The following is a 23,196-nucleotide window of genomic DNA, read 5'->3' on the forward strand; positions in this document are numbered from 1 at the left end:
GTGACCTGAGATGTAGTAAAATTATTTTAAGCCATTAAGTTTTGTTTTAACGTTATTTTACCCTTTGCGAATTCACATGGGCATAATGAATATAGAAATGTCTTCTACCACCACTCATCTTTTAAGAAAGTTCAGGTAATTCTTGTTAAAAGAGTGAAAGTCAGAAATTCTTTATTAAACTGCGTTGGAAAAATGCAGGGAAGAAAACTTTAGTTGCATGTGGAGTTTTTGAGAATACACGTTCAAGAATAAGGATAGTGTGACAATTTGTTCATTAGAACAAATATCCTATGATCCATATTCCTTGTTAATAAAAAATAAGAAAAACAAAATAGGAAACTTGGGTAAGTCATTTTTTAATTTTTTTTTATTTTTTTATTTTTACATTTTTTTTTATTGACTTTGTAATAATATTACATTAAAAATATATATGTGAGGTCCCATTCAACCCCACCCCCCCACCCCCCCTCTCCCCCCCCAATGGTAAGTCATTTTTAATAATCACTGCATTGCAGATTTTTTTCCCCCTTGGATTTATGCTTTTACCAGTAGGAATCCCTTCAAGTTGGTTTATGTTTCCTTTTGTCAGGGCTGCTATAACATCCGATAGCTTCTTGTGTATCTGATCAAATGCTTTGGTCAGCTTGGGGGCTACTAAGGCATTGTTTCAAAGTTAAGGAAAAGAATGGGAATTTATCTTGTATTTCCTTTACATGTTAAATTTCAAGGCAAGCAGTTGTTGAAGGGGAGTTTTTATTAGAGAATGCCAGCCAATAAATGTGGAAGGAATGATAGAATTTGAAGACTATAAAATAATGAACAAGGCCATTAGATGGAAGATAAAGGATGGAGCAGAATGACAACCAACTAATCTATATTAACATCTCTGTAAAGTGGATCAACCAGACTGTAGCGTCTTGATATGATGCAGTAGAATGTTCACAGCAGCACCTGTTAAATCCTTGCCCAAAAATTGGACCAGAATTATTAGGTCTCTAAATTTAATTACTAATTTATAAGAAATGAACAAATTAATGACAAGGAAGCAAATAACCAAATCCAGAATATAGGAAATTCTGAATAATGACCTAGTTTCTTAATTTGTATCATGGAAAAATAAATCTTACAAATCAAAAGAGACTTATGTGGTACAACAATCAAATATAGTGTAAGGAATGTATTTGGATCATGATTTGAGTAAAATTTTTGAGACTTGTAGAAATGTAAACATGGTCTGAGTATGAAGTGATATTAAGCAGTTGTTCACAAAGTCATGATGATGGCATTGTGGAAGTGTTTGTGTAAGTGCTTGTATGTTAAGGATCCACATGGAGATAAAATGTCTTACCTATGATTTGTTTTAAAATGCTTCAGGGAGGGGAGTAGATGTAGCTCAGTGGTTGAGTGCCTGCTTTCCATATATGAGATCCTGGCTTCAATTCCTGGTGCCTCCTTAAAAAAAAAAAAAGCTTCAGGAAAAAAAGGTTGAAGGGAAGGTTGAAACAAGATTGGTAAAATGATACCAATAATAAAAATCAGATGATAGTACTAGATATTCTCTAAACTTTCCATATATTTGAAATTTTCCATAATAAAGTTTTTTAAGGTAGAAAGTCTAATCTGAACCTTGAAAATATTTAGAGATGAATGATAATGTAATGTCTACAATAAAATTTCCTGGCATGTTGCCAAAGCTCTACTTGGTAGAAAATTAAAAACCTTAATGCATTCAGAAAACCTGAACTGAAGAACCGTTGTCCTGGGTTTCGGCACCAAAAACAAAACAAAAGAACCACTGTCTTATTCACTGCCGCCCCCACACTTGACAGTGTCACATAATAGGTAACTGATAAATATGTAGGGAAAAAAAAGAAGTTAAGCCACAAAAATGAAAGAAAAACCCCTACATAGCAAGAAGTAATTCATATAATAAAGTAAAAAGTAATGGGATAGTTAATAGACATCAAGGATATTTTCTTGGAAAATATCATTAGTGTAGAATTGGCAGTACTTATGGGAAGAAGGAAATAACTCAGTTGCAGTTTTATGTATGTGAAAGGTGAAATAGTTAACATAAATCACAGACTTAAAATTGTTATATAGGGAAGCAGACTTGACCCAATGGTTAGGGCGTCTGCCTACGACATGGGAGGTTCCGTGGTTCAAACCCCGGGCTTCCTTGACCTGTGTGGAGCTGGCCCATGTGCAGTACTGTTGCATGCAAGGAGTGCCCTGCCATGCAGAGGTGTCCCCCCAGTAGGGGAGCCCCATGTGCAAGAAGTGCGCCCCGTAAGGAGAGCTGCCCAGCATGAAAGAAAGTGCAGCCTGCCCAAGAATGGTGCTGCACACATGGAGAGCTGACACAGCAAGATGACGCAACAAAAAGAAACACAGATTCCTGGTGCAGCTGATAAAGATAGAAGCGGTCTCAGAAGAACACACAGTGAATGGACACAGCAGACAACTGGGGAGGGGGGGGAGAGGGCAGAAAAAAATCTTATAAAAAATTATATTTTTAGTACTCAATACATATATTCCATTATGTACAAAAACATAGCAAGAACAAATTAGAACTACACTGCAGAAAATCTGTACAGACGTAAGTAGAGAAAAAATTTAAATTTTAAATTTAAATGAATTTCTTGTTTTAAAAAAATGATATTTTTGCAGGCAGTAAAAAGATTTAAAGAACAGATAACATCTAACAAGTTCTTGCCATCTCAGTTAGTTTTCTAGAGCTGCCATAACAAAGTACAACAATTGGGGTGGTTTAAAACAAAATTCTCAGTCCTGGAGGCCAGAAGTGAAATCAGTCTTCTGGAGACTGAGGGAACATCTGTTATGTACCTCTCTCCTAGCTTCTAGTTGTTGCCGGCAATTCCGTGGCTTCCTAGGCTGGCAGATGGATCTGCTCCGTTGTCCCATGGCAGTCTCCCTGTGTGTGTGTGTTTTTACATGACCATTATATATGGGCACCAGTCATTGGATTTAGGACCCACCCTAATCCAGTATGACATCTTAACTTGATTACATCTGCAAAGACCCTGTTTTCAACTAAGATCTCACATTCATAGGTACAGAGGGCTAGGATTTCATCACACCTTGGGAGGATATGATTCAACCCACAATGCTATAAGGCAAATATCCCTGTAATAAAAATTAGATAGCATCTAAACAAAATCTGGACCAATTTCACTTCAGATTCGTATAAAATTCCAAATAAATTTAACTCAGTAGTCGAATACTGAGGGCCTGATTGGTTATGATTTAATTATGTATCCCCATTTTAAGTATTCTAACAGCAATGTAAAATCATGGGGAAAAATGACATGATTCCATCCCAATATCTTTTGGATTGTTTCTTTCCATTTCATTTTATGTGACTTTACCAAAGGTATGAATAATGCATATGCAAAACAGGAATTCAACACTTAAAAGTTACTATTGTCCAAAAAATGATGAATGCTACAACTCTTTTTCATCCAAACCTTTCTGATGTCATTGTGGTCATTTATTAAGATTTGTAACTCCAAGTCCATTTTAAGTGCTATAATTAGTTTCTGTTTCTTGTCAGTGGGTTTCTCCTCACAGGTAATACTTTTTTAAGAGAGCTTTGTGAAAAGTACAAAATTTCTAAAAGTATCCACAGAACCCTAGCATTTAATGGTACTTGAAGTAAATGCTTTTGTGGTCATAGAACCATGTGAGATCTATACCGTATTTCCCGAAAAGGGGGGGGGGAAACATTAAGTACTTGTCTAAAAACTAGCAAAGAAAATGTTTGATTTTTAAAATAACCCAGTATATCTCAGATTACATTATAGAACTCCTATTCCCAGTACTAATTGTAGATGTGATTGCACTTTAACAGATGCTGCAACAGCTGAAAGGGGTGACTTCAAGGATGGGAAAGTTTTTTAAAGATTTATTTTTGTTTTTTAAATTTATTCTCCCCCGCCCCCACTCCACTTGCTTGATGTCTGCTCTCTGTGTCCATTCACTGTGCGTTCTTCTGTGTCTGCTTGTCTCCGTCTTATTGCGTCATCTTGCGCCAGCTTTCCACAGGTACAGGCTGTCAGCTCTCCGTAGATGCAGGCCTGCTTGCCTTCATAAGGAGGTCTTGGGACACTAACCCAGGGCCTCCCCTATGGTAGATGGAAGCTCAATCATTGAGCCACATCTGTTTCCCTATATTCACTTTCACCCTCACTAAATATTGCCATAGAAATGGAGGACATCATTATGCCAATTTACAGTTCCTTCAACCAGTGAAATATTTCCGTATATCCCTTTTGTTATGTGGCTTAATATTTTCCTAATTAATTTCAAGTTGAGCATTTTTCACATCTGTTTATTGGCTGAACACTGTGACTTTCCAATTCATGTTTTTTGTCCATGTTCCTTTTGTAAAATTTTTTTAAAAATTTCTTACAAGAATTAAAGATTTTGTAAAATAGCATCCTGGATAATAAGTTCATGATGGATTTATCTTCTCCCAGATTATGGCTTTTATTACATAAGTATTTATAATGAAATGGTTATATAAAAATTTTAATTATGGATGCAGCCATAGCTTTCATTTTTAAACAATAATCTTTTTAATTTTATTTTTTTTACTAGAGTCTTGGTGTTCTAGGCAATCAGTTGTGTCAATTGCAAATACCTGTACTTTTTTTTAGAATATTTATAGTGATTTTTTTATCAACTATTTTCTTTTTAGGCCAGTAAAAAGAATTTACTGGAAAGTGAGGGAAAAGAACAGAGCTCACTGAGAAATGGGAGAGAGAGAAATACCAAAATTTGGTGTGCTCTTCTCCAGGTAGAGAGTATTATTAACTATTCTTAATGTAATGGAAAGAATCTCCAGAACAACTGTCAAAAAACAAAGCAGACATGGCTCAACTGATAGAGCATCTGTCTATCATATGGAGGGTCCAGTGTTCGATCCTCAGGGCCTCCTGACTCGTGTGGTAAGCTGGCCAATGTGTAGTGCTGCTGCTGTGCACAAGGAGTGCTGCGCCATGCAGGGATGTCCCCGTGTAGGGTACCCCCAAGCACAGGGAGTGTGCCCCACAAGGAGAGCCACCCCGCATGAAAAAAGTGCAGTCTGCCCAGGAGTGGCTCCACACACATGGAGAGATGACACAGTAAGATAATGCAACAAAAAAGAGACACAGTTTCCCAGCACCACAGGATAATGCAAGGAGATGCAGAAGAACACACAGCGAAAGGACACAGCAGACAACGGGGGATGGGGAGAGGAACGAATAAAATAAATCTTAAAAAAAAACAACAACAACCAAAAACCGGTACTGGATAATGCAAGGATTACTTTATTTAGGGGGCTGCTATAGCAGGAGAGAGAGTAGAACTCAGTTCTGTCAAAGCAACACAGCAAGCTTTTTAAGGGCTGGGGTTTGTTGGAGGAAAGGCACTAGAAGATAAAAGGGAGATAGATGACTGGGAGGGGTGAGTGGTTAACTGAGATTACATTTGGAATGGTTTGGTTACATAGAGATGGGTGAGAGATTTACTGAGGTGATTAGCATTACTTGGTTCAGAATGTTTTCCTTTGCAGTAATTAGGCTATCTGAATTCTGTCAGGGCTAGGAGGGAGGAAGAGTGAAGTTTCATTTAGGTACTTCTCAGGCACCTGGGTAGCCACAGTGAGAGAGAGGTAGGGCATCAGGGGCATAGTTGGATATTGACAATAGTTAGGGTGTACAAGTGTAAAAGTCCTTTTTCCTTTTTAATTTTTTTACCCCCTTCACTTTGAGTTGTTTTTCTCTGCTCTCCCACAGCTGCAAGGTAAGTTTCAAATTAGTCAGACCTGGGGAGGCAGCAGGTAGGAGTGTGTGAGGATTAAGGCTGGCAGCTTGGTCACAAGAAGGAAAATAATCTTTGTCACAGGACTTAGTATTAGTAGTGATATTAGTCATCTAATTTTTCCCCCCAAATAAATGGAAATCACTAACTGTAATGTTTGCTCTTGGTCTGAGGTAAATGAGCCTTTTTTTTTTTTAATAACTAAGTTGTTTCTTCAGTTCCTATTTAACTTTTTTTTATTAGGAATTCCTGGTGAATATTGCCAGATGCCATTTTGGCACATTAATCCAATATATTTTTCTCTTTGAATTTGTTAATGTGATAAATTGTATTTTAGACATTAAGGCAGTATAGTTTCAGTACAAGAATAGACAGATAGACCAGTGTGGCAGAATAAAGAGTCCTGAAATAGAGCCACACATATGTGGTGACCTAATTTATGACAAAAGTTCTTCTGCAGTGTGGTGGTCTTTTCAATAAATAGTGCTGTGTTAGTTGAATAATCCTTATGGATAAATTAATACTGAATAGTCCTTATGGATAAATTAATATTGACCTCTTCCTCACAGGGCACACAAATCAGTTCCAAATAGGAACTGATAGATAAACAGCCAAGTAGGGAAATGGGGAAAAGATTCAAGAAAGCACTTCAAAATAAGTCAGTAAACATAGGAAAAGGTGCTCAATTTCATTAATCATCAAGGGAATGGGAAAATTAAAACCACAATGTGATATTATCATACACCCACCAGAATGGCTAATGAAAAAAAGTGTAAAAGTGAAATGTCAGTCCTTTTATCTGAAGTAGATAAAGTATCCATAGTGGTGGCAGTGCAGGTTTTATGGAAGAGTAACCAGAAAAAATCTACAAGGGGGATTTGTCCTTCAAGATATTTTTTAAGTCTCTGTAATCAAAGCACTGTGACAATAATGCATGAGTTGGCCAGTGGAATAGAACAAAAAGTCCACAAATAGACTGAAATGCATAGGGAATTTCAGTGCCTGAAGGAATGAGGGAAGTGACGCTTCTCTGAGTATACCTTTTTGTGTATTTTTTGCTTCAGGGATCATGTTAATGTTTTATATATATCTTAAAATACTGTCAAAGTTGAAAGGAGAAATTAAATTGTGATACAAGCAAAACAAATATTTTCATCACACTAAAGAGGAAAAAAGGACTAATTCAAGTAACCTTTGAATAATTTGACCAAATTCCCTCACACTAAAGACAAAAATGCCTGTAAACAAATAACTATGATGAGTAGGCTTGATTTCCACTGTGATATGAATTGGCAATTCTGAAACTATTTCATGTATTCCAGAATTGAGCAAAAAAGTAAATATATATTGGTAATGGGAGCCAAGTTTTCATTGCTGGAGAAGGGAGTTGCACATGAGGAAATGAAGCTAGAATGAACCCTGTGATATTATATTGCAATTGGGGATATCACTATAAAGTCATGTTTTAAAATATATACAGATGATATAGAAGTAAAGATGTGTGTGTCTGTTTATACATGTACATTTTTCCTAGCAGAGAGTACATAGAAGCAATGACATCCCTAGCTTCTATAAGCAATGAGCATACCTAACACCCAGATCCAAAGAACCAGGACTCCCCTGGAGAAATAATGTATTCCAGAGCTGGGCAGAGAAAATGCAAGATGGGCCTGGAACATTTTGTGAAGGCAGAAGTTAGGAAAGTGCTCAAAGAATGATAGAAACATGTCAAAAGATCATAGTGTCAACCTCAAGGGGATCTATTTGGTCAAATCTGTACAATCTGAATATCAAAATATGTAAGTACAGTAACAGATTGACTGAAATCCATTGAATAGCACTGACTATATTCATGAATATTCTGATTTAAATAATGAATGAATGAATGAATTAGGAAGAAGGAAAAGCTCCTCTTTGTAGTGGCATGCCAACTAATATAGAAGGATTGGTGGAATTAAAGAATTACTTCCCACTGACTCACAATAGTAACTGATTCTGGTAAGAATCACCAATGGATCCTAAAAGTAGTTGCTGAAGATTTGATGAGAAATGGGATATTTACAAATGTACTAAAGTGTCTCTCCACAAATACTTATTAACTACAAGGTGAAAAATAACAATACAGTCAAGAAACTTGGCAGAGACCACCTTAACTAAGTGATTGAAATTAACCAGTATGGAAGGAAATGGCATCCTGTACCTCCTATTATAAAGCACTGAGAATATAGCATCTCCTCTATGCTATTCCTGCCAAAAGTGTATAACCAGAATTTCATTGTAAGAAAATCACAGAAAAACTCAAATTGAGCAACATTCTACAAAATAACTGGCCCATACTCTAAAAATGTCAAAATCAAGAAAGACTAGTGCTAGGAAAAAAAACTGAAAAAGAATTGGATTTCTAGCTCAAGCCATATAGAAAAATTAACTCAAATGAATCAATGACCTAAATATAAGAGCTAAAACCATAAAACTCTTAGAGGAAAATAGGGGGAAATCTTCAGGACCTTGGATTTAGCAATGGATTCCTATTATCACACTCAAAGTGCATGCAAGAAACAACAAAAAAATAGATGTGGAATTTCAACAAAATTGAAAAACAAAATTTTGCATGAAAGGACATTATCAGGACACTGAAAAGGCAACCTACAGATTGGGGGAAAATATTTGGAAATTATGTATCTGATAAGAGTTTAATATCCAGAATATATAAAGAACTCCTACAACTCAACAACAAAAAGACAAACCACCAGATTCAGAATCAGGCGAAGGACTTAAATAGGCATTTCTCCAAGGAAGATATACAAATGGCCAATAAGCACATGGAGTGATGTTCAACATTATTAACCATTATGGAAATGCAAATCAAAACCTCAGTGAGATACCACTTCACACTGACTAGGATAGCAATTATTTTTTAAAGGGGATGAAGAAAATAAGTATTGGCTAGAATGTAGAGAAGTTGGAACTCTTGTGAATTGCTGGTGTTAATATAAAATAGTATAGCAGCTGTGGAAAACACTTTAGCCCTTCCTCAAAGAATTAAACATAGTTAGATGTCGTAGCAGAGAGTCACAGGGGTTTTAGGCTTCAGCAGTGGTGGAAAGAAACCCAGTCCTCCTCCCTACTGCCGACTCCTGCAATCCAGCCCTCCACCACCTCCTCACAGCACCCTTCAACCACCCCAAGACCCTGCCATCGGCTGCCCACATTGACAAACATTTCCCTTGCAAGAGCAACAGAACTACAACCAGGATTTGGAGGCCACCAACAACTGCCAGATTAACTTGGGGCTCTGTACCTCTTATGTCTACCTGCGGATGCCTTACTACTTTGACCCTGATGATGTGACTTTGAATAACTTTGCCAAACATTTTTTTCACTGATCTCATGAGGAAAGAGAATATGTTGGAAACCTTATAAAGCAGCAGAACCAACAAGTTACTGAATCCTCCTTCAGGATATCAAGAAACCAGAACCTGACAAGTGGGAGAGTGGGATGAATGGCATGGAGTGTATGTTATGCTTGGGGGACAGGTTGAATCAGTCACTACTGGAATTGCATGAATTAGCCACTGCAAAAAAGACCCCCACTTGTTTGACCTAATTGAGACTTATTACCTGATTAAGCTAGTGAAACCCATCAAGGAATTGGGTGACTACATAACCAATTTGTGCAGGATGGAGGCCCTGGAATCTGGCTTAGTAGAGTATCTCTTTGACAATCACAACCTGGCAAACAGTGATGAGAGTACTAGGCCTTAGGCTAGCTTCCGCATAGCCCTAGGGAAACTTCCATGATCACCGGGGCACTACTTCCATGGTGGGTTTACCTTTACCTTTTCTATAAGTTGTGTCAATATCCACCAAATTCTTCCATTTTTACCATTCTTTCAACTACAGTAATTTGGTTCCCCGTTCCCCCCCAAAAGTTAAAGAATTACCATATGACCTGGCAATTCCACTCTGAAGGGATAGAGCATACCTCCAAGAATTTGCTTTCAGTTCTTTGCAGGGATTCAAACAATACCATTGTTCATAGCAGCATTATTCACTATAGCCAAAGGTAGAAATTGAAGGGTCCATCAACAGATGAATGGATAAACAAAACGTAGTCTATCCATACAATAGAATATTATTCAGCCATAAAAAGGATCAAAGTTCTGATAGATGCTATAACATGGATGAACATTGAAAACATTATGCTAAGTGAAATACACTAGGCACATAAGGACAAATATGGTATGATTCCACTTAAATGAAATGTCTAGAATAAGCAAATTCATAGAAACAGAAAGTAGGTTAGAGGTTAGCATATCTTCAGGGGGTTAATGGGCACAGAGTTTCTGTTTGGGTGATGAAAAAAGTTTTGGTAATAAATGGTGGTGATGGGAACACGACATTGTAAAAGTAAACTTAAAATGGTTAAAATGGGAAATGTTTTGTTATATATACGTTACCAGAATAAAAAAAATAAAAAGAAGACAAAGTCTGAGGAATTATTTCAAGTTAAATGAAACTAAGGAGACATGACAAGTAAAGGTAATGTATGATTATTAACAAGAAAAAAATTTTCTATCAAGTCTTTATTGAACAATTGTGAAATTTCAATGTCCATAGATACAATAATTATATCAGTGTAAATTTCCTGTTTTTAAAAATCTATACTGTGATTATGGGAGAAAATATCTTAGTATGTATACACTGAAGCATTTTTTTGACTTTTCTGAATGAAATTCCAATTGTTCTGAAAAAAACTACAATGATGATGAAAATGCAGTAAAATGTTAGCAATTGCAGAATGTATATGAAGGGTTTACAGGAATTCTTTTGCTGTTCTTACAACTTTTAAGTTCAAAATTTCAAAATAGAAAGTTTTATTAACAAAGAGTGCAGGATTTGTTTTTTGCTTCTGTCACTTAACTGTCTGTGATGTTGGGCAAATTACTTCCCCTCTCTTTGTCTTGCTTCAGTTTCCTCATCTGTCAAATGATGAAATGAGAATCAAAATAGCACCCACCTCAGGAAGTGGATGTGGCTCAAGCATTTGGGCACCTGCCTACCATATGGGAGGTCCCACATTTGGTTCCTGGTACCTCCTAGAGAAGATGAGCAAGACAGCAAACTGACCCAAAGGGCTGGTACAATGACTGGTGCAGCAAGCTGATGCAACAAGGAGACACAAAGAGGAAACAATTAGAGACACAACAAAGCAGGGAGCGTTGGTGGGTCAAGAAATTGAACCCCTCTCTTCCACATGGAAGGTCCCAGGTTCAGTTCCTGGTGCCTCCTGAAGAGAAGGCAACAGTGAGCACAAACAACAAAAGGAGAGTAAAGATAAATAAAATAAACCTTTAAAATAAAAAATAGCACTCACCTAGAAGGGTTGTTACAACGAGTAAATTAATACATGTTAAATATTCTTAAAAATAGGCCTGGAACATAGGAAGAACACTATAAATTTTAGCTTTTCTGATTATTTTTGGAAGATGTGTGTGTTTTTACATTTCCAGGAATTTTCTTCTTTTCCTTTTTTTTTTTTTTTTCAAATTCCTTCTTCATTATCACTGGTCTCTTTCTAGAATTCATATTAGACAAACCTTAGAATTTCTGGAGTTGCCTTTCACATCTCATCTCTCATACTTTCTATCTTATTCTTCTGTACTCCATTTTAAGAGAAACTCAGATCTTAATTTTTCTGTTCTTATAGTTATTCTTACACTGTCTCCATTCTGCTATTTAGCCAAGCTATTGAGTTATTTAATTCATATGTTTAATCTTCAAGAAAGAAAACTGGACTTTTTAAAAAGCTTAGTTTAATGCATACATTGTTTTTTCTAATATTTCAGGGGGTGGGGATTGATGTATGGAGAATGGCATAATTGGGTTTTAAGGACTTTATTCCAAATTCTTCAGGTTCAGCCATATTCCTGCCTTTGAGGTCTTTGAAACACTCTAATATTATAGTAAATGCCACTTTTCACATAACTTCTTAAGATAAAAGATATAATGCTAATTTTTACACTCATTATGCTGTTTTAAAAATAACCTTATTTTAGGATGATTTTAGATTTACAGAAAAGTTGCAAAAATAATTCAAATTTCCTGTATAATGCAGTTTCCCTTTTTGTTAACATTGTATATTATGATAGCACACTTCTCACAAGTAATGAACAAATATAGATAAGTTATTATTAACTAAAGTCCATTCTTTAGTTGGATTTCCTTAGTTTTTACCTTGCGTCCTTTTTTTTTTTTTTTCCTCCAAACCCTTAAATGTTCACTTAAACAGTTGAGGTACAAGCAATAATAAAAACTGCACTTTTTAATGTTACAAGCACGTGATATGCCAATTTCCTCAAAAGCTTTTCTGCAATAACATTTCTTCAATACTCTGGTCCAAAGGCAGATAGGAAGGTGGTAAAAATATCAAACTTACTGAGGGTTTAGAAGAAGGAAATATTTACTGACTGCCTGCTATGCATACTGCACAACGTTTTATACACTTTACGTAAGTTAAATGCAAATGTAAAAGTTCTATGGTTGTCTATTAATAGAATAGCATTGCTACCATTAGGTAAGCCTATGTTTTAAGTGCTTTCACTTTAAATAGACATTATGGAACAAAACAGAAATAGATCTTTGTCTGAAGAAGTATGTCAACATGTGCTAATACATACTTACCATTTCCAAAGATTTTATACAAGTGTGCAACATTAGCACTTGGGAACATTCAACCTGTTTTGTTTTGTTTTTTAACTCTACTGAAATCTTGGGTTATGTTTCATTCCCACCTACTGAGTACCATTTGGCCAGCATCACCACAATTGCTTGGTTTCATCAACATTATAAAACTTCAGGTAAAAAACAATAGAAACAATAGTATTCAGCTATTATATTTCTGAGGGAAAAAAGCAGCTTTTTTTTTTTTAACCTAACACAGCTGGTTTTCAAAAGTGGTACCTAGGGGAATGGGTGTAGCTCAGTGGTTGAGTGCCTGCTTCCATATATAAGGTGTCCCAGGTTCAATTTTTGGTATCTCCTAAAATAAAATTTTTTTAAAAAGTGGTACACAATTTAAAAGTACCAAAGGTGTCATTTAAATAAGAAAATGTATACTTGGCTTAATCAGCTCTAAAGTGAATATATCATTGCATTTTCAAGAAGCATTAGATGAAAGCAAGGTTGTACCAAGGTTTTATTGCACTACAGTCTCCAGGAGCATATATAGGGAAGTGGATGTGGCTCAAGCAATGGGGCTCCCGTCTACCATATAGGAGGTCCAGGGTTTGATAGCCAGGGCCTCCTGGTGAAGGCAAGCTGGCCCCCATGGGGAGCCAGCCCATGCAGCGTGACAGCCCACGCAGAGTGCTGGCCAATGTGGAGAGCTGACACGGCAATATGATGCAACAACAACAAAAAGAGACACAAAGGAGAGACAATAAGAGTCTTAGCAGACCAGGGAGCTGATGTGGCACAAGAGAATGATCACTTCTCTCCCACTCTGGAAGGTTCCAGGACTGGTTCCCAGAGCTGCCTAATGAGAATGCAAGCAGACAACAGAGGAAGGGGGAAGAAATAAATAAAAATCTAAAAAAAAAAAAAAAAAAAAAAAAAAGAGAGAGAGTATATATAAAGTCTTTCTAGCCTCCCAAAATCTAAGTTGACCACTCACTCCTCCAGCTAATCCTTAGTTTTTCTTGCCAGGATATCTGCCCAATTTTTCTTTTTCCACCTATATTCTCCCTCTACCCCCAACCTCAATTCACCTAGGCTGTTGCAAGAGAGATTGTTTCTTAGCTGTATGGTCAGTTATTGATCAATCACCACTACATTGCTTGGAATTTTGGATCATATTAGTAAAACCAACTAACTATCAAGTTTGTACTGGTCATCCCTCCAAAAAGCACACTAAGTATCATAATCAAACAAAACAAAACAGCACACTGTTTAAGAGTTCAAGATCACAAGCCTAGAAGGTACCTGAGGAAGAGTCCTTAAATGTTTTAGTCTGGGAAGTGGTTGTGGCTCAACTGATAGAGAGTCCGCCTACTGTATGGAGGGTCCAGGGTTCAATATCTGGAACCTCCTGGCCTGTGTGAAAATCTGGCTCACACACAGTACTGCCGAGCACAAGAAGTTCACCACTCCAGGAAAGGGGGGAGAGAGGGACACAGCCTAAGGCTGACTCAGCTTTTGACCCACAAATTTAGTCTGCTGTGTCCCATAAGCCCTTCAAAGTTGAGTGGGATTGTGCCATTGTTTGCCTTGGGAGCCTGACTGGGACTAAAAGACCCAGGACTAAAGAGATCCAACCCTTCTAATCTCCCTGTCTACTAACCAGCAGTGATTATTGAGGATGCAGAGTGGAGTGGAATTATTTCCTACTTGGGAATAGGGAGGGGGCTGCCAGAGAAGGCTGGAGAACTGTCTCTGAGAATTACAAGGCTCTTATCCTCCAGGCAGGAACCTCTATGAAAGAGCACCATCTGCAGGCAGACCAAGGAATTGCATGTGAGAAAAGTAAAAGTAAATAAGTAAGAGAGGCCTTTTCCAGCCTTTCTAGCCTCCCTCCCCAAGGCCCTAGGAGGCAGGTCTGCAACCCATTGCTGGGTCCAGAGCCCAGTTTTGAGCAACTAACAGGGACAATCCTAATGATGCAAGTTGAACCAAGAATTGAAAAGTAGCAATAACACACAGACCCCTGACACTAAATCGCTATAAAAGAGAAAGAAATTGAGCATCTGTGTAAACTGCCATCCTAATCAGATGTCTGGACATCAGCAAAAAATTGTGAGCCATACTAAGAAAATGGAAGACCTGGCCCAAGAAAAGGATATATCAAAGCCCCAGAAGAGATGCAGGATTGAGAGAATTAATGAGATGCACACAAATTTCCAAAATCAAATTAATGAGTTGAAAGACAATATGGCTAAAGAGATAAATTACACCAAGAAGACATTGAGTGAGCACAAAAAATAATTTGAAATCCTGAACAGTAAAGTAACAGAGCTCATGGGAATGGAAGTCACAATAGGTGAGATTGAAAACACATTAGAGGTATACAACAGCACACTTGAAATGACAGATGAAAGAATAAGTGATACTGAAGATAGAACAGCTGAAATTGAAGAGAGAAAGAATGGAAAAAATTGAGCAGGGACTCAGGGATTTGAATGACAACATGAAATGCAACAACATATGTGTCATGGGAGTTCCAGAAGGAGAAGAGAAGGGGAAAGGAGCAGAAAGAGTATGTGAGGAAATAAGAGCTGAAAATTTCCCTACTCTCAAGAAAGAAATGAACTTAATTGACCAAGAAGCGCACCATACCCTGATCAGAATAAATCTGTATAGACCTACCCCAAGACACATACTACTCAGAATGTCAGAGGTCAAAGAGAAAATTCTGAGAGAAGCAAGAGAGAAGCAAACTATTACATACAAGAGATGCCCAGTAAGACTTAGAATACTATGGTATGATACAATTAGGATACTGAAAGAGAAAAACTTCCAGCCAAGAATCCTTTATCCAGCAAAACTATCCTTCAACTATGAAGGTGAGTATAAACTATTCACAAGCAAACAGAGACTAAGAGAGTTTTTAAAAAAGAATCTACCTTTGCAGGAAATATTAACAGAAGCCTTAAAGCCTGAAAGAAAAAGACAGGAGAGAGAGGCTTGGAGGAGAGTGTAGAAGAAAAAATAGCAGAAATGATAACCAAAAGAGTAAATCAACAGATAAGCATATGATATGACATATAAAAACCAAATAATAAAATAGTGGAAATAAATAATGCATTAACAGTAATATCATTGAATGTGAATGGATTGAACTCCCCAATCAAAAGATAAAGGTGACATTGAATTCTCTAGGATAAGCCACAACTTGGGAATTCTGATGAAGGTGATGATGAATTCCCCAGAGAAACTGACTGTCTGGAGTAGAGACAGGAATTCTTTCTGACTGCTGAACAACTTGGTTCTCCCTTTAAGGTCTTCTTCAACTAAATGGATGAGGAGACTTCTGTCATTGTTGAAGGCAATCTCCTTTGTTGATTACAAATGTCATCAACCATAAATGCAACCAACTGACTAATGATTTAAATTCATGAAATACACTCACAGTAGCAATCAGGCCAGTGCTTGCTTGGCCAAACAACTGGACACTATAACCTAGCCAGATTTACACATGAAATTAACCATCACATTTCATCTGATGCCAATGAATCTTTAGGGCTTTACAAACTTCTTTTGCAAGGCTTTTGTTGCACATATCATCAGGAAATAGGATGGTAACATTTCAAAATGGAATTATTAAAAAAATAAACTCACCAAGGTTTGTGAGGAATCAGACTCACATGGCCTGACCCACTGCCCACAGTTGTCATAAACATGAGGCATGTGGTAAACAGCAGCCTGGGACTCTTTCTACATGCACCATGAAGTGTAGGCTGTAAGTGGCATCCCACCGGCAGAATTTTCATGTGCTAGATTATGTAGGATTAGATTACTACAAAGTCTAGTAAAGGATGCCAAACGATCAGGAAGCCCTACCAACTGACCCAGCCGGGCATTGTCATTATGGAACTCCTACAACTGGCTTCACATCAAGCTTCACCACTCATAATTTTAACTGTGTGGAAAGGAGTCTTATCAAGTCCCATTGTTTATTAATGTGACTATCAAAAGCCAAGGCCTTATTGAACCTTACAACACAGTAAACTATGTGGTTTATGGTGGACTGTGGTTAACAGTACAAATATGAGAGCATTCGCTTATGAACTATAACAAAAGTGCAATGCTAATACGTAGTATTTAGTCAGCCAAAAGGGTGCTGATACAAAGTATTAATACCAGAATTCTGTTGGTTTTTATAAAGGGTATTTATTTGGGGTAGAAGCTTACAGTCACAAGGCCCTAAAGAGTCCAACTCAAGGAACCAGAAGAGGTACTTTCTGACCCAAAGTCTGTTGCCATGTTTTGACGCAAGATGGCAGGTGATATCTGTGAGGGTTCAGCCTCCCTTCTTCCTCTTAAGGCTCCCTGGTCCCTGGGTCTTCTGATCTCAGCTGTAGGCTGGCATGAGGCTCATTCCTCTCCCCAGGGCTCATTTCTTTCTGGGCTCAGCTGCTCTGTTCTCTTCACAATGTCAGCTGTAGACTGTCAGGCTCATCTCTCTTCATGGGCTGCAGGATCCTTTGTGTATCTTCTGAATCTGCTTCCATGTGAGAGTCTGTTTTTATCAGCCCAAGGGGGCTGGGACTTAACACTGAGTTGCACTCTAATGATGCGGTTGAATTAAATCCCTAATCTTAACATAATTTAATCAGATGTCTCAGCTAAATCTAATACAATCAAAGGGTATCACACCCAGAGTAACAGAGCCGTTTACAAACATAACCAAATATCTTTTTAAAAATTTCAGAAATAATATCAAACTGCCACATATGGTGTTAATAATAGGGGGGGATGTATGGACAAACATACCAATGTAAGCTATGGACCATAGTTAATAGTATTTTGATGATGTTCTTTCATTATCTGTAACAAATGTTCCACAACAATGCAAGGTGTTGGTGGAGGGGTGATTATGGGAATTCTGCATGTTATGCATGATTGTTTTGTAAGATCACAACTTCTCCTAAAAAAATACATTAAATTTTAAAACGTGGTTTTGTTTTTTTTTAAAGGCCATTAGTCATTTTGGTTTTTTGTTTTATTTATTTATTTATTTATTTAATTGCCCCCCTCCCCCAGTTGTCTGTTCTCTGTGTCCATTTGCTGTGTCTTGTTTCTTTGTCCGCTTCTGTTGTAGTCAGCGGCATGGGAAGTGTTGGCGGCGCCATTCCTGGGCAGGCTGCACTTTCTTTCACGCTGGGCGGCTCTCCTTAAGGGTGCAGTCCTTGCATGTGGGACTCCCCCACGCGGGGGACACCCCTGCGTGGCACGGCACTCCTTGCGCGCATTCAGCGCTGCACATGGGCCAGTTCCACACGGGTCAGGGAGGCCCGGGCTTTGAACCGGGGACCTCCCATGTGGTAGACGGATGCCCTAACCACTGGGCCAAGTCCGTTTCCCTAAAACTGTTATTGGAAGAAAAAATTGTTGGCTTTATCAATGAAGCTACTTGGCAGGTTGCTTTGGCACCTATCATCATCATCAGTAAAACAGATTTGGTTCCAAAGGAGGATTTAAACAAATTAAGAACAACCAATATACCAATAAATGGATTAAGAAAATTTTTGGAAATGCAAAGTCAAGATTTGATTTCCCAGGAAGTGGAAGTGGATCAGGCAACTAGGCTCCCTCCTCCCACATGGGAGGTTACTGGTTCAGATCCCGATGCTTCCTAGGGAAGACAGTGAGCTGGCACGATGGGCAGGCATGGCAAGCTGGCACAACAAGAGACACAAGAAGAAAGTAAAATAATGGGAGACACAACCAAGCAGGGAGCAGAGGTTCCTGGTGCCTCATAAAGAAGACAGCTGGCTGATGTGACAGGCAGGTGCAGTGAGCTGATGCAACAAGATGATGCAACAGAGACATGGGGAGGAAAAACATAATGAGAGACACAACAAAGCAGGGAGCAGAGGTGGCTCAAGCAATTAGATACCTCGCTCCCACATTGGAGGTCCCAGGTTTGGCTCCCGCTGCCTCCTAAAGAAACAAAGAAGAGAAACAGACTCAGTAAGTGAAAAAACAAGGGGGTGGGGAAAAACAAATAAAAAAAATAAATCTTTAAATAAAATAAATCTTTAAAGAAAAAGACTTGATCTCTCTAATATATTAGATCTTGATGCCTTTGACAGTCTTTTTGGAATAAGTTTGCAGAAAAACCTCAACATATGCCAGCAACACAGCCTGACCTTGACCAGAATATTGTTACAATCATATTAGAAGTACCAGGAAATGCAGAATAAGAAAGTTTAAATGTATGTATGTATGTATGTATGTATTTATTTCTCTCCCCTTTTCCCCCCACCCCGGCTGTCTGTTTTCTGTGTCTATTTTGCTGCGTCTTCTTCTTTGTCTGCTTCTGTTCTTGTCAGTGGCACGGGAATCTGTGTTTCTTTTTGTTGCATCATCTTGTGTCAGCTCTCTGTGTGTGCGGCGCCATTCCTGGACAGGTTGAACTTTCTTTCACGCTGGGCAGCTCTCCTTATGGGGTGCACTCCTTGAGCGTGGGACTCCCCTACACGGGGGACACCCCTGCATGGCAGGGCACTCCTTGCATGCATCAGCACTGCACATGGGCCAGCTGCACACGGGTCAAGGAGGCCTGGGGTTTGATCTGCAGACCTCCCATGTGGTAGATGGATGCCCTAACCACTGGGTCAAGTCCGCCACCTAAATGTATTTATTTAGAATCACCTATGGGAAAAGAATGTGAGAAACAAGGATGATCACTGCATTGAGGTTATAGCAGTTTGATATTGTTTATGAATTCCAAAAATAGGTGCTGGATTGTATTTATAAACTGGTCTTTCCTCTGGGCATATTAGATTGTATTAAATTGAGAGGTTTCACTTTTACTTGATTATATTATGATTAGGGTTTTAATTGGGCCATGTCAGTAGGTCAGAGAAAATGACACAGCAGAGGAGAGAGTGTGAGTGTTGATGTTGGAGCCCCAGGAAATAAATACACAGAGAAGCAGATATATGAGGAAAGAGAGAAGGTTCCATTAGACCCAGGAGAGGCCCATGGAAGAGAATGAGCCTGATAGTCTATTGATGACCTTGTGAAGAGAGCAGAGCAGCTGAGCCCAAAAGAAATGAGCCCCAGGGAGTGAGACAAGCCTTATGCTAACCTACAGCTGAGAACCAAAGAAGCTGGAACCATAGAGCCTTAGGAGGAAGAGGAAGGCTGAATCCTCACAGAGACTGGCAGCCGTCTTTCTCCAACTTGTGGCAACAGATTTTGATAAGGGAAGTAACTTACACTTTATAATATTGACTGTAAGCTTCTACCCCAAATAAATACCCTTTATAAATGCCAACAGGGAAGCAGACTTGGCCCAATGGATAGGGCGTCCGCCTACCACATGGGAGGTCTGCGGTTCAAACCCCGGGCCTCCTTGTCCCATGTGGAGCTGGCCCATGCACAGTGCTGATGCGCGCAAGGAGTGCCCTGTCACTCAGGGATGTCCCCCATGTAGGGGAGCCCCATGCACAAGGAGTGCAGCCCATAAGGAGAACTGCCCAACACAAAAGAAAGTGCAGCCTGCCCAGGAATGGTGCCACACACACGGAGAGCTGACACAGCAAGATGACTCAACAAAAAGAAACACAGATTCCCAGTGCCGCTGATAAAGATAGAAGTGGTCACAGAGGAACACACAACAAATGGACACAGAGAGCAGACAACTGGGGTGGGGGCAAGGGGAGAGAAATAAATAAAAAATAAGTCTTTAAAAAAAAATAAATGCCAACAGATTTCTGGTACTTTGCATCAGCACCCCTGTGGCTGACAAATACAGAGGTCATACAGTAAAGGGACTGATGTCAATCAAAGACAAACCACAATGAGTGACTGTCTTAGGTGACCACGAGCTGTATGTTGTGGAGGAGACTCCAGTGATTTGGAAAGATAACACCAAAAGGACAAATAAGTTGGTCCTTATTGGCAGGAATTTGGATAAAGATACCCTTACACAACTATTTATAGCTATTGTGACAGAAACAGAAAAGCAGTGAATAGCTCTTAGAAGAAACATAAGGGGAAATATTCAAGACCTTGGATTTGGCAATGAATTCTTAGATACAACACCAAAAGCACAAGCAACAAAAGAAAAATAGGTAAACTGAACTACATAAAAATAAATTAAAAAACCAGAAAATAAATGTTGGTGAGGATGTGTAGAAGTAATCTCTACTTTCAATACTTTTCGATATGTTTAAGAGTGGAATTGCCAGGTCATAAGGTAATTCTGTGTTTGGCTTTCCAAGGAACTCCCAAAATGTTTTCCACAGCAGCTGCATCACTTTACATTTTCATCAACAATGTAGAAGGGTTCCAGTTTCTCCACATCCTTCTAAGGGTTTTGTAGTTTTACCTCTTGTATTTAGGTCATTGATCCATTTTGAGTTAAAACTGGATATGGTGTGAGGTAGGGGTTCATCGTGGTTTTTTGAACTTTTAAAATCTTCAATAGAAACTAAAAAGTGACAATGTATAAGACTTCAGATATAACTGCAGGTAACTTAATAGTTTAACAATCTTTATATATAATTTGTGTATAAGCATTCAATGGCTGACTTTTCTCCTATTCCTATTTATGCAGATCCAAGCCTGCATAAATATATTCAAATTGTAAGAGAAAAGCATCATATTGAACTTAAAGAAGAATTTCCCCAAATTAATGCTACCAGAACAAACTATCAAATTGACTTTTGGAGTTTCTTTTTCAGAATTTTAAATAAAAGAGGTACACTTGTGTATCTTGAATGCTTGCAGCACTTGGAAGTAGAGGACTATTTGATTAAATCATCTCAAATTGGTTTCTTCTGTTGTATTATTTTGGGTTTTACCAAAGAGGTTGCTGATCCTGATTTTCCTTCTCCCTTTAATACCTTTTTATTATAACATCTCTATATTCATCCAATTGCCTCTTAAATCCATTCTCTCAATTCATAATTGAGAGAACAAGCTTATTTTGTGGCAGCAACATTGCCAAGTAGAAAGTCAGCTGAGCAAGTACTTACTTTGAGATTAATTTCCTGATTTATAAAATGGACTGTTGTGGTTGGTGTGTACCCCAGAAAACCATGTCCTTAAATTTAATTCATAAGTAAGACCTCTTTAAAAAATTATTTTATTTTTTCCCCACCCCTTGTTGTTTGCACTTGCCATTTGCTCATCTTCTCTTTAGGGGGCACTGGGAACCAAGCCTGGGGCCTCTCATGTGGGAGAGAGGTGCTCAATTGCTTGAGTCACCTCAGCTCCCCAGTTTGTTGTGTCTCTCATTGTCTTTCCTCTTTCTTTTAAAAACAGATTTATTTATTTTTTCCCTCCCCCCATCCCCACCCCTGTTGTCTGCCCTCTGTGTCCATTCGCTGTGTCTTCTGTGTCCACTTGTATTCTCATCTGGTGCACTGGGGATCTGTGTCTCTTTTTGTTGCATCATATTGCTGCATCAGCTCTCCGTGTGTGTGGCACAACTCCTGGACAGGCTGCAGTTTCATGCACGGTGGCTATCCTTGCATAGGGGCCACTCTTTGTGCAGGGGCACCCTTACATGGGGGCATACATGCATGGGCTGGCACTCCTTGTGCACAGCAGCACTGCACATGGACCACTTCACCACACGAGCCAGGAGGCCCTGGGTATTGAACCCTTGGACCTCCGATATGGTAGGTAGATGCTCTATCTGTTGAGCCACATCTACTTCCCTGTCTTTCCTCTTTGTGTCTCTTTGTTACATCATCTTGTTACATCAGCTCGCAACACCCACCTGTAGCACTAGCTCACCTTCTCCAGGAGGCCCTGGGAACCAAACCTGGGATCTTCCATGTGGTAGGCAGGAGCTCAATCACTTTTGAGGAGGTTACTTCACTTAAGGAGTGGACCCATGGGGCTTTTAATCCTTTTACTGGAGTCCTTTATAAGTCCTTTATAAATGGATAAGTACAGGGAAAAAGAAAGAAAAAGCCATGGCAACAAGAAGGTGAAATCAATGAAACACAGAAGGGAAGGGAGAGACCAACAGATACTGCCATTTGCCTTTCCATGTGGCAGAGGACCTAAGGATCTCCAGCAGCCAGTCTTTGGGAAGAAAGTATGGCCTTAATGATGCCTTGTTTTGGACATTCTCATGGCTTCAATTTTGTGAGCTTGGAAGCTAATCAACTGTCATGATTAAGAAAAAAAAGACACTTAAGAAAATGAACAAAGAAGTCACAGACAGAAGACAATTGTACAGTAAATATTTGAGAACAGCCTGGTATCTCGAATATGTAAGTTAACTACTACAATTCAATAATAGACAAATAACTCAAAATTTTAAATATGCAAAATGATTTGAACAAAGACTTCACAATAGAAGTTATATAAATGACCAATAAATAAATGAAAATGTTCTCAACATCCTTTGATATTAGGAAAAGCAAATATTAAAATCATAATGCAATACATTACATATCTACCAGAATGGCTACACTTTAAAAGACTAACACTACCAACCCAATCAAGATAGCAGAGTGAGAGGCCTCAGGGCTCTGTCCCCTGACAGAAATTTTGAAAAATCAGTAAGTACTGGCAGAAACATGTTTCTCAAAGTCCCAAGAAACAGCTAAAGGGCTGTTGTAACAGGGCAAGTGCTGAATCAAAATAAAAGGCTACTTAAAAGTGGTCAGATCTCCTGGTTAC

At 38.6% G+C, this 23,196-nt stretch overlaps 1 pseudogene; it reads left to right on the plus strand.

Moving 5' to 3' along the window:
• Positions 1 to 15,380: 15,380 nt before the first annotated feature.
• LOC101420268 (putative COBW domain-containing protein 7) lies at positions 15,381 to 20,525 on the plus strand (annotated as a pseudogene).
• The last annotated feature ends 2,671 nt before the right edge of the window (positions 20,526 to 23,196 follow it).

The sequence above is a fragment of the Dasypus novemcinctus genome, chromosome 18 (genome assembly GCF_030445035.2).
Source record: "Dasypus novemcinctus isolate mDasNov1 chromosome 18, mDasNov1.1.hap2, whole genome shotgun sequence".
NCBI classification, from domain to species: Eukaryota; Metazoa; Chordata; class Mammalia; order Cingulata; family Dasypodidae; genus Dasypus; species Dasypus novemcinctus.